The sequence below is a fragment of the Tamandua tetradactyla genome, chromosome 12 (genome assembly GCF_023851605.1).
Source record: "Tamandua tetradactyla isolate mTamTet1 chromosome 12, mTamTet1.pri, whole genome shotgun sequence".
NCBI classification, from domain to species: Eukaryota; Metazoa; Chordata; class Mammalia; order Pilosa; family Myrmecophagidae; genus Tamandua; species Tamandua tetradactyla.
In genome coordinates, this window is record NC_135338.1 from 92763158 (window position 1) to 92776167 (window position 13010).

Sequence of the window (13010 nt, forward strand, 5' to 3'; positions counted from 1 at the left end):
CCAACTGATGGCAGCCTAGAAAAATTCAGTTTATGAGAAGATGCAGGTTACATGTCTTGGCGGCATAATTATTCCCGCCTGTCCAAATCTCCCCTCGTTTGTGTCCTGTAAGTAGCTGACATTCCATAGGGGCCCTGGAGAAGTAGGAAGCGCTTTGATGGGTCACCCACATCTTTCCATCCGCCCACATCTTCACATTTCTATTTTCTGAATGGTTGTCAGGGGAACACTGAATCCTGCTGTCATTTTTCAAAGCCTCGGATCAGTGTCTGAAAGTCTTGGCACCCTGAAGCATTCCGAGCTCCTATCTCGGCTCTGCAGCTGCCGCTCCCGGTTCAGCCAGGATGCACTACCCACAATGCATTTGTTCTTTAATCTCTCTCTCTCTCTCTCTCTCTCTCTCTCTCTCTCACACACACACACACACACACACACACACACACACACACTTCAGTTGGATAGAAGGAGAAAACCCTTTCAGCTTCTTGCCGAGTCTAATAGAAAATTCCTTTCATAACAGAGCTGCTCTAGTCAGTTGCAAAGCATGGCTGTCCCTCCTGTGGCGTGAGAGTGGGTTTTTCCTCCACGCCTTTCCCTGGCCCATGGCATGTGCATTTCTATGTGTGGAAAGAAGGGAAGGGGCGAATCAGAGAGCGAGGGGTAAAGAGAGGACACCACAGAGGAACTAGGTAAAAGACATAATAGAAGACCTATAAAGTTACAGAGATGGGATTCCCAAGTCCATCACCTCTAAGCGGAGAAGAGTGGGTGGTCCCCTGTGATAACTTGTTCACCATTAAGACACTTTTAGGATCAAAAACATCTTTGAAAAAAGATGCCTGGAAAAGAGGTGCAAGAAGAGAAAATAGCAAAATGCTAACAATGGTTGTCTTCGGGTGGAAGGAAGAGAGGCAAGTTTGGAGTGATTTGTTCTTTTTATTTCAACTATTCTGCATTTCCCATTTTTTCTTTCTAATGTTAAGCTCGGGAGAAATGGGGTGAGCACAGAGAACTCACTGGCAGAGAAACTGGAATGAGTGCTGATTTCTCCAGAGGCGCATGGGTTTCCTTCCATTTTAATTTGAGGATGATTTAGAAAGCATCACTTTGTCGAAACACTTAAAAAAATTTTAATACAATATTCCCCCTTTCAAGGAGTTCCGTTGTACACAATTGAATCTTCCCTATTTACCCAAGGATTCTTAGACTATTTCAGGATCATTTTTTGAACATCAATTCTTTTAAAATAGGAAACAGGGCTAAATCCCAATCGGCCCTGAAAACAGAGACTGGTGGATTTGTTTTTCACAATGTTATGTTTTCCTTTATCTTTCTCTGATCAAAGCAGAATGCATATATAAAATTTTGATTAATCAAAACATTGAATCATCAAGCTTTTACACTAAGAGAAATATATAGACTCAGTTAAGAGGGACAATTGAATATGTGCATACGCCTCCACTCTTTTATTAGGCCACATTAAAATAACAGTGAGAGGATGAATGACTATGCAAAATACCAAAAAAAAAAAAAAAGATAAAAATTGACTCTAGAAAAAACAAATACTATATAATAGAGGAAAATTTATCATAGTATATATACATGGCGCTGCTATGAACAGCACTTAAATAGTCAAAAAAATGTAAATGCTGGATATCGATCTGACCAAAGTGTTACAGATAAATAAAGAGGGTAGGTTGGGGGCAGTGGGGGAAATGGGCCGGTGTGCAGAAAAATGGTGAAAGACAAAATTCAGTGACTCTTAAATCCCCCAAAATGAAGCAGTGACAGAAAAAGCACAGTGCTTAGAGATATGAAATCCATACAAAAAGAAGCAGCTACAAAAGTTGAAAGTTATTGTATCTGAAGAGCAGAAAAACAGAGACATTGGAGAGAGGAGAGTGCCAAGTTCCATAATAAGTCTTGTAGAATTACTTGACTCTAAACAATGTGCACGCTGAGAGTCAACAAAACCTAAGAGGAGGAGGCCTCTCCCCCCTCCCCTGGGGCTCGCCCCCTCTTTCCTGCACTCCATCACCTTCCCTTCTGGGGTTCCAGTATGGTCCCTCTCAGTCAACCCTCACCATTATTGCCTCAAATTTTTTTGCCTCAGTCAATCTTTACCCCTATTGGCTCAGATTCATTTTGCCTGGTTCAGAATTCTATATAAATCAAATTATATAGTGAGCACTGTTTGACACAGGGCATCTTTCAGCCAGCAAAATACTTTTAATATTTACTCATGTTGTTGTATGAACAGTTCCTTCATTTTGTTGTTGAGTAGTATTCCTTTGTATAAATATACTATAGTTTGTTAATACATTCGCCTATTTATGGACACAAAGACTATTTCCAGTTTAGGGCTATTATGACTAAAGCTGTTATGTTTGCCTATAAGACTTTTTTTTTAGCATTCGTTTTCATAAATTTGAGGTAAATACTTAAGAGTGGAATACTGGATTTAAAGAGTAGATTTATGCTTAGCTTTACAGGAATATGCCTGAACTTTTTCCAAAGTGGTTGTATCATTATATATTATTGAGTGTTCATGTTGTTTCCCATATTTGCCAACATTTGGTGTTGAGTCTTCCTAAACTTAGCCATTTTTGTGGGTATGAAGTGTTATTTATAGTTGTAATTTGCATATTTGATAACTAATGATGGAGAGCATTTTTTTCCCATTTGTATGTCAACTTGTGAAGTGTCTCCTCAAATCTTTTCCTCTTCTAGGGGGTGATATTTATCTTTTATTGTCAAGATGTAGGAGAACTTTCATATATCCTGGAAAATAGGACTTTATCACTAAAAGCATTTACAAATATTTTTCCAGTCTGTGGATTGCATAATTACTTTCTTAATATGTTTTTTGATGAGAGTTTTTTTATTTATCAATTTTCTTCATTTCCATCTTGTATCAGTTTTCTAAATTCTATTTTTCAAACATTTGTTCATGTCATCTAAGTTGTTAAATTTGTTATCATAAAGTATTCATAATAGTCTCATTATCCTTTTAATATCTGTGGGAGCTGTAGTGACAACACCTTTTTCACTTTTGATTTTGTGAATTTGTGTTTTCTCCCTTTTTTTCATGATCAGAGTAGCTAAAGACATTTAAAGATCAACATTGTTGATCTTTCCAAAGAGCAAACACTGTTTTCTTTGTTCTTTTGCTCCCTAGCTTCTTTAGGTGGAACTTTAGGTAAATGATTTTAGTTCTTTTCCTTTTTCTTTTATAAGCTTCAATAGCTATGAAATTCCTTGGAAGCACTACTTTATCTGTTTTTTACAAATTGTGTTTTCATTGTCATTCAGTTTGAAAGAGTTCCTATTTTTCCTTTTGATTTCTTCTTTGGCCTGTGGATTATACATAATTTTCTAATATTTGAGGCTTTCTTGGGTATCTTATTGCTATCAAATTACATTTTTATTCCACTGTGGTCAGAAGACATTACTCTGTATGATTTCAATCCATTTTAATCATTGAGTCTTGTTATATGACCCGGAATATGACCTGGGTTAGTGAACACTGTGTGCACTTAAAAACTGTGTATTCTGAGACTGTGTGGCCTCCTGCAGATACCAATTAGTGCAAGATGACAAACAGTGTTGTCAGGTCATCTGTGTCTTTCCTAATATTTTGTCTAGTTGGTCTATTAATTGCTTAAGAGAGGGAAGTTAAAATTACCAACTAAAATTGTGGATTTTCTAGTTATCCCTTTAATTCTATTTTTCCTTTATGTAGATTGAAGGGACTTACATACTTTTTAAAATAGTATGTTTCCCAGATGAATTCAATATTTTATAATCATGAAGAGCCTCTCTTTAACTCTGGAAATATTCTCTGGCTTATAGCATAAATTATCTGATATTAATATAGTTTCTCCAGATTCCTATTGTTTGCTGCTTATACAGTATATCTTTTTAAATGTGTTTACTTTATGCCTATCTCTCTCTTGATATTTAAAATACATCTCTTCTATAAAGCATATAATTGAATCCTTTTTTATAATCAATTCTGACAATCTCTGCCTTTTAATTAGTGTTTTTTTCATTCATATTTAATGTTATTAAATATTGATTTATGAATGATTGTGTTGAATGTAGGTCCCCCATTTTATTATCTGTTTTATTATTTTATATTTTAGGTTTTAAGTTCTGTTTGTTCCCTCTGTTTCTTTGTTCCTGTTCATATTTTCCTGACTTCTTTTGGATTATTTAATTTGTGGGTGGTGGGTGGGGAGTGGTGCATGGTCCAGGAATCAAACCCAGGTCTCCTACATGGAAGGTGAGCATTCTACCACTGAACCACCTGTGCATTCTTAAATACTTTTTTATGAAGTGTTTTTTAAAAGCTAAAATTGCTCAGAAAAGTATAGGATGCCATAAACTTATCTAATGAATGGATAGGAATGAGTCCATAGGGCAAGATTGAAGGGGTAGTAGGTATAAATATATTACTTCTTATTGTTCCCTACCAGATCCAGTCCATTCAATCAATTGTTATACTCTTTTTTATTGTTTTTCACTATTATTACAGTCATTAATGGTATTCTTGGATGAAAAAATAAGCATGGTAGGAAGCTGACAGTGAGAAGACAGGAATAATTGGGAGCTACATTTGTGCCTCAGGTTATCATTTGAGAAATCTAGTTAACATGATAGCTTTTCACACAGATAATTGAAGGTATTTATTCTTGAGCACCATCCTGTTACAGTCTGGAGGGAAAATAGATTTTCTCTCCATGGGAAAAAAAAAAAACTTTCTTTTTTTAGGGCAGGACATAGAAACTGGCTTTATTTATTTATTTATTTTTAAAGTTTTGCTCTTCTCCTGAAAGTGGCAAAAGAAAAACCTATTGTGTTTGGTAAAGAGAGTTTCCAAATATGGTTTGAGATTGTTGATTTTATCTCCCGCATTTAGGCTCACATTCAGTACTTGTTTATAAAATAATTTGCACAAAGTAGATTTCCTTACTGATTCTTTGTGTGTGTGTGTGTGTGTGTGTGTGTGTGTGTGTGTCTTCCATATGTACTGACATAGGAAAAGTTAGGCATAGTTTAAGTGAAAAAAAGTGACAAAGTAGTACATACAATATTATTACATGCTTAATGACAAAACACAAGGAAAAACAAAAGAGTAGGAATGTACATTCCAAATTATATAGCATGGTTATCTCTGGGGGTACAATGGTGGGTGACTGTAAATTTTATTTCTGGTGACTTTGCTTTCTTTTTCTTCTTTTGTAAATAATAATATATATACACAAAAAGCAATAAATTTCAAAGCACATCACAATAATTAGTTGTAGAACAGATTTTAGAATTCAGTATGGGTTACAATTCCACAATTTTAGGTTTTCACTTCTAGCTATTCTAAGGTACTGTAGACTAAAAGAAATATCAGTATAATGATTCAGCACTCATACTTGTTTGTTAAACCTACCTTCTCTGTATAACTCCACCATCACCTTTGCTCTTTCTCCCACTCTTTAGGGGTGTTTGGGCTATGCCCATTCTAACATCTTTCATGTTGGATGGGCTGTCAATAACAGGGGATAGGGAGATGGAACTAGATGATGTTCTGGAGAGGCTGGACCCTCTGCATTTCAGGACTTATCTAGTCTGGAGACCCATCTGGAGATTGTCGGTTTCTGGAAAGTTACCTTAGTGCATGGAACCTTTGTAGACTCTTATATAATGCTGTCAGTGTTCTTTAGGATTGGCAGGAATGGTTTTGGTTGGGGTTTGGCAAGTTATGATAGGTAGCAATGTCTAACTGAAGCTTGCATAAGAGTGACCTCCAGAGTAGCCTCTCGACTCTATTTGAACTCTCTCAGCCACTGATATTTAATTAATCACACTTCTTTCCCCTCTTTTAGTCAAGATGGCATTGTTGATCCTACAGTGCCAGGGCCAGGCTCAGCTCCATGGGTAAAAAAATTTTTAGAGATATGTAAGAGGAATGCCAGCTCTAAACCAAAACCCTTTTGCATTTTCCCCTTGCTAGGAGTTGAAGTAGGAGGAGAGAGACATGAAGAAATGAACTACTATGGTCCAAATTCTGTGCTATGGACTTCACACACATTATCTCATTTAATCCTCATGATTACCTAACCAGATACTATTACAGTACTTCCTCATATTATGTAGAACATAAAACAGTTCAGAGAACCTAGGTGCTATATCCAAGACCTACTTAGAAGACAAAAATTCCTAAGGAATTAGAAAATTGGCTTATAAATAGCACCTCTGGAAATCTATCCTAAGATAATTCTCACACTGATGTCCAAAGACATATTGAAATATGTTTTAAATAATCCAAGCCTGGAAGCAAGCTAAATGCCCATGATCAGAAAGTTAGTTTAGTTATAATATTTCCATATTTTAGACTACCGTGCAGATGTTGAGAGGTAATGCCAAGTTAAAAAATCACATCCAACTTTTGTTCAGAGGCCCAAGGAGACACATGCAAGAAGGTTCACAGCATTTGGGCAAAAACTCACACATATGAAGGAAAAAGTAAAGGTTGTCTACACGTAGTTATGAATGGTGAAGGGGGATAAGAATAAAGAATTCCACATGGCTTGGTACTGTTTGTTTTCATGTATAACATATAACTTTTATAGATATACTTTAAGGCTGCATGATTACTCGGTAGGAGGTGATAGAGCTGCTTTAATAGAGTCATTTCCATTAACATAACGGATTTCTATAGTCACAACCTTCCAAGATCCTAAGAAAAGAGAACACTAGAACTGGAAGGCAGGAATACTGATGGAAGGGGGTGGATTTGGAGAAGGTGGGTCTGAGAAGTCCTTGTATTTGTAAGTGCTTCATAAATGAGTTGTATTGAAAGAAAAAGAAAAATCAATAACAGTCATGAATTAGAAATAAAAGTCACTTTATCACCAATAATAAGGTATATGCAAAAGACAAGGACAAAAATTGCCATTTTACATTCATCAATTTGGCAATAAATTAATGATACGAAGCTAAGTCAAAAATGCGGAGAAACAATCTTACCAACACTGCTTGTGTTGTTACAAGACAGATTGTTACAACCATCTTCGCCAACAATGGTCAATTCCTAGTGTGTTAGGGTTCTCTAGAGAAACAGAACCAACAGGTGATATCTGTAAATATGAGATTTATAAAGGGATCTCACACAACTGTGGGGACAAAAGAGTCCAAACTCCGGAGGCCAGGCTGTGAGGCTGGCAACTCCAATGAAAGGTCTCCACAGGAGACTCTACCTGGCTGAAGAAGCAGGGAAAAATTCTCTCTTCTCCCTTAAAAGTCTTCAACTGATTGAATCCAATCCAGCTGATTGGATCCTCTCATCTGTGGAAGACACACCCTTAGTTGAGCACAGATGTAGTCAGCCATAGCTGCAATCAACTGATTTAGGATTTAATAAACCAGTCTTCTGGGTTATCAACCAGCCACGAAATATTCTTGCAGTAATGGTTAGGCCAGTGCTTGCCTGACCAGACATCTGGGCACATCACCTGGCCAAATTGATACCTGAACACAACCATCACACCTCGTAAGGCTGAAGTCAAGTCTACCCTTAGCAATTTCACTTCTAAGAGTATACCTAAGAAAAATTCTTCTCAAGAGATTTATACAAAAATGTATATGACAGTATTGTGTTAGGCCCGTATGGTAGAACAGTATTCAGCAAGGAAAATAAGTGGACAGAGCTACACATTTCAATATGGGCAATCTTGAAACAATAAAACTGAGCAAAATTATATCATTTAAAGAGTATATACAGTATTATATCATTTATGTAAAGTTACAAGACAAGAAAACAATATTATATACTGAGCTATATGTATACACACATACATAGTGAAAATTTAAATAAATCAATGAGAATTAAAAGCAGTACTTCATTGGTCACCCTGGATTGGGATAGGGGTAGACAAAGTAGTGCATAGGGAACTTGAACCTTATCTGTAATGTTTTGTTTTAAAATAAAAACAAAATAATCAGTGAGGGGCAGGGAGGAGGAGGAGTAACAGAAAAAATAAAAGAATCAAATGTGTATGTAGAAAAATATCAACATTTTAAAAAAATCTTGACAGTAGATACATGAGTGTTAGTTATAATATGGTCTGTCTTTTCTGTATATTTGAAATATTTAATAATAAGAGAAAAAAGAAGGTATAAGAAAGATGGCATTAAAAAGGTATAACTAAAATGTTAATGATTATCTTTAAATTGGTAAGATTCTGAGTGACTTTAAGTTTTCCTTTTAAATTTTCCTGTGTGTTCTAATTTTTCTATATTTAACATTTATTACATATATAACAATGAAAATACATCATTTTAAAATCAATGTACACCTTTTATCGTGACATAGGATGAAACAATATGAAATATAGACACAGCAAAAAGAACTGAAAAGAGGATAAGAAATTAACAATTGGCGACTCTGGGAGCAAGGGTAATGGATAACTTTTTCCCTCTTATTTTTCTCTAGATATCAATGTGTCTACAATAGAAAAATAAAGTATTTGTGAAAGTTGAGTTAAATAAAAGATTACAGGTTTTACATGAAAATTCAAATGATAATTTCCCTAGGATTATAAATGTTCATGTTCCTCATGATATACTAAGTTACAACAAAATCTCTTTTTAAAGAAAAGTTGAATGAATCAGATGCTTTCTAAATGAAATCTATCCACTTTTGTAAATCCTCAGGAAATCTCCTAGGGAGGCTTTAAGGAGATGGATTCCTTATTACTTCTGATAAATGCTCCAATTAAACTTTTTGCTTTACCTTCATGGGTCCAGTCAGCCTAAAGGATGGCGGATGTGATCCGAGCCAACCATCCACAGAAGTTCTTGCACATGGGGAGGCCACGCCCAGCCCATGGACTGAAATCTCCGATGTCAGATGATGGCACTGCTCCAGCAGTCTTAAAGCTCTCTCCTACATCTGTGCAAAGCTCTCACAGCCTTCATGGGTGTCGTCAACTCTAAGAGCAATGTTATTTTCTGAAGAAAATAAAGAATCTAAGAAAATTCTACAACCATCTCTGCTCCTCCTCTCCATCACACCCCCAGTGATAACAGCCAAATTCAAGTAAGCAGAAGCCCAAACTCCTACAGCTGAGGCTGCCCATGATGTGCGTTGGGTGATGCATTTTACAAAGCACATATACAGCCACTTATCTTATGGAACCTCAACAACAGTGCCTCAAGGCAAAGAATCAATGTTCATTGCCCCAAATTGTATGACTGGAAAAAATAAGGTTTAGAGAATTCAAGCAGCTCTCCAAGGCCACTCTTCTAGCTGATAACCCAGGGGTGGTCTTAGGTGATAGAAGAAAGTGTGGGAGTGGTGATAAGAAGTCTTCTAAGGCAGAAGAGCAAATGAAGGGATAAATTTTAACAGTTGCATCTCTTTTAGCCCTTTTTCTTTTTAGTGTAATGTTATTGAGATAAATTCACACACCCTACAATCCATCCAAAGTATACAATCAGTGGTTCAGAGTCTCATCACATAGTTATGCATTCACCATTATGATCTTTTTTAGAACATTTGCATTACTCCGGAAAAAGAAATAAAAACTAAAAAAAAAACCCCCAAATATCCCATACTCTCTACCCCTCCCTCTTACTGACTGCCAGTATTGCAATCTACTCAATTTTAGGACTTACAACAGAGGTAGGTTAATTATGACAGTGTAGTATTGTCAGAGATCAGGAGTATAGATCAGTGGAACAGAACAAAACATCCCGAAGTAGATCTCTACTAACGTTTTAGCCCTTTCTTTTTTGCACTTTTCTTGGGCAAACTAATCAGACCCTACAAGCACAGACACAATTTCAGCTCCATAGCTCTAGAGATTTTCCATCTGAATAACCAGAGGAAAAGCAGCTGACCCTAGTTACTTAGTGACCACGTATCTCTTCCCTTTCCCTTCGTTTTGTAAACGTTCACATGAGACAGACAAGGATTTTGCTGCCCCCAAGATTTTGAAACTTTCCGCTTGACTAACTGAGCAAACCTGAAAAAGGACTGCTCCACATACTTGGATATATATGGTATTCAAGCAACTAAATGCTCCTTTTGCTAATGACATGTTTTTTCAATATGCTCAAATGAGAGGCTCATGGAAATTATTCACTTTCTTCTGAGTTGCAAAGGGAAATGAAAGGCAAATTATGGCTGTATCACCACGTGTTTGCACGGGCCTATCCACTGAATTAATTCGCCATCCACCTAGCTAGCTACTGCTGGCTCCTTCGGCACTCCTTTTCACATACCAGGTGGAAATGATTAAAGACTTAATTTCCATGAGGGGTTATTTAGGTGGGAGATGGCACCTGTGTAATACAGACGTCCTGAGGTCCACCAGAGAGAACAAGGGAACAGCAGCTTCCATGAATATTACAGTGGTGGGGAAAGAGAAAATGGAGCGTCAGATTGGAAACAGGTGCAGGCCATCACACTTACTTTTCAGCTGAGGAAACTGAGGCCCAGAGAGGTTAAGAGGGTCACACAAAGTCAATTTATCAATTTGTGGCAGAGTTGAAACTGTGGCAAAGATAAAACACATGGCCTCCCACTTCTTCCTCTCCGTCCTGCTGTCCAGAGTATCAGTGACAAATAAAACATGTTCTAAAAGTATGTGACCTCCAAACGGAGTGCATAGGACAAGCATCAATGCACACTTTCAGTTTCCTGCAAATTTCTTAACTACACGGCTTCGTTTGGAGACAGAAGCTGCTCCCCTCGTACACAGTCTAACAAAGATAATTCCATTATATTCAGGTGGTCAATTCCAGCCAGAGTGAAGAAGAGAGGCAGAGTTAAGGGCGTTTTAGAGGGTGCCCCCTCTCCATTTCTGCCCAGCCCCCCATCCTCTCCCAACATTCTGGGTAGATCCATTCCCATTGCATTTCTCTTTAATGCAAAATCCAAAAAGCTTGGTCAGGCAGGCAAGGCAGCGTTGCTTACCAAATCTTTCCTTATTAACCCATTTATCAAACTGTATCTGATGGAACCAAAATATATTTTGTTTAAAGTGCACTTAATCAGTCACACTGCTAACATGGCACAGCCCAAGCGTGAATAGTGGTAAGAACCCACTCTTTCTTTAGAGCCAGAAAGAACTGAGTTTAAATAAAAAATCCATCACTTATTAGCTGTGGTGCCTTGCCCAATTCATTTATTCATTCAACAGTATCTTACTGAGCACGCCAGGCTCTAGGAATGCAGATACAGACCCTGACTTCCCTGGCTTTACCCTCCAGTGGTGGGACAGACTCTATCACATTTATTACATGAAGTATTATAAAGGGTTCAATGCTTAAAGTGCTGTGAAGGACTATGAGCTACAAAGGCATCAAGGAGGAGGATTTGACCTAGTTACTAAGGCCAAGAAGGGCTTCCTCTAGGAAGGGTGGCTAGAGCTGAGAGCAGAAGGATAAGTGGGCAATAAACAGGTGAAGTGAGAAGAGAGGGCATCCCAGACAAATACCCTGAGCCAGGAAGGACCACGTCCCATGTAAGGGGCACAGCAGCAAATCCATCCGGTGTGGAGCTGAGAGAAGGCAAGGAGGGACATGTGATGAGGTCAGAGGAATGGGTAAAGTTAAGGAGCTTTGTCTTCATCCTAGGGTGGCATGGGGGAGTGGGAGGAGAGGACAAGGACATGGTCCGAGCCTTGAGTGGAGAAGAGATCGGGGTTAGAGTAGACACAGGCAGGCAGGTAGGTGACCAGTGCAGTGATCCAGACAAGAGCCGTGGCACTGGTATGGATGGGAAGAGGCCACAGAATCTAGGGAATAATTTAAGAGCTGAAATCGATAGACCTTATCAATAAGTCAGATAGGGGAAGGGAGAGAAAGGGGTATATTGATGCCAGCTCTTTGGACTCTGGCTTGTGTAATTGGATGGATGGTGGCACCATTCTCTGAGAAAAAAAAAAAACTCAAGGAGGGCAGACTGGTCATCTAAACCCTGAGCCTCAGTTTCCTCATCTGTAAAACGATACTAACCTGCATAGGGAGGAGAGTACCTATACCAGTGTCGTTGGGAGCATGGGAGAAGGTTCCCAGAAAGTGCCTTGAGCATGGTACTTCCCAAATAAATGCTGGCTATTCGCAAGGGCTACTCTTTCTCGATCTGGCTGCAAATTCAGCATCTCAGACATCGATTTCTTTTCACTAGCTTCTCTGACTGCTCTATCCAATTGCCAGCTTACTGATCTAATCACCCTAAATGGGCTCCACTAAGCTAGAGTAGTAAAATAAGCAAGGTGGAAATTGCTCTTATAAACGTATTACTGTAAATGTCACTGCTACAGTTTAGCTCACCATGGCTCACTTGGCGTTCAAGGCAAAGCATCGATTGCAAACGCAGTGCCCATTATTAGCCAAATGTTCGTGCTCCAAAGTGTTTATTACCCAGGAGTATAGTACCTGGGATTGTTCAAGGAGAGTGAGAAAACACTGCTCCCAAATGGAAGGGAGAAAAACTAACAAGCACACATCACTTTAGAGTGTATAAGCTCCATCACCCTCCCGCTATCCACTGCACTTCACACTGGTGCACAGGGCAAGGATTTTCATTATTATTTTTACAAGTGAGATTATCTGAAAGAGGGTAACTTGTTCAAGTTCACAAAAAAAGGAAGTAAAAATTGACCAAAACACATGTCTTGTGGCTCCCCATTCTATGTCTATCAACATCCTGCACTGGAATTTTGCCAATGATGCAGCACACGATGCCTGATGTAGAACATAAAAATCTGTACAGTTGATGGACACAGGAGTGGGGCAAGATCAAAACTCGTGTTGAGCTTTCACAGTACTATTTTATTAGTACATTATCATGGTTGCATGTTACTAACAGGCCAGATTACCTGAGGATTTCCTATATGCCAGGCCACGTGTTAAACTCTTTGCATGAGCTACATCCTTGAATCCTCACAGCAACTTATAACATAGGGGGGTTTATAAATCAGAATGATAAAAGTGCAGAAGAGGAA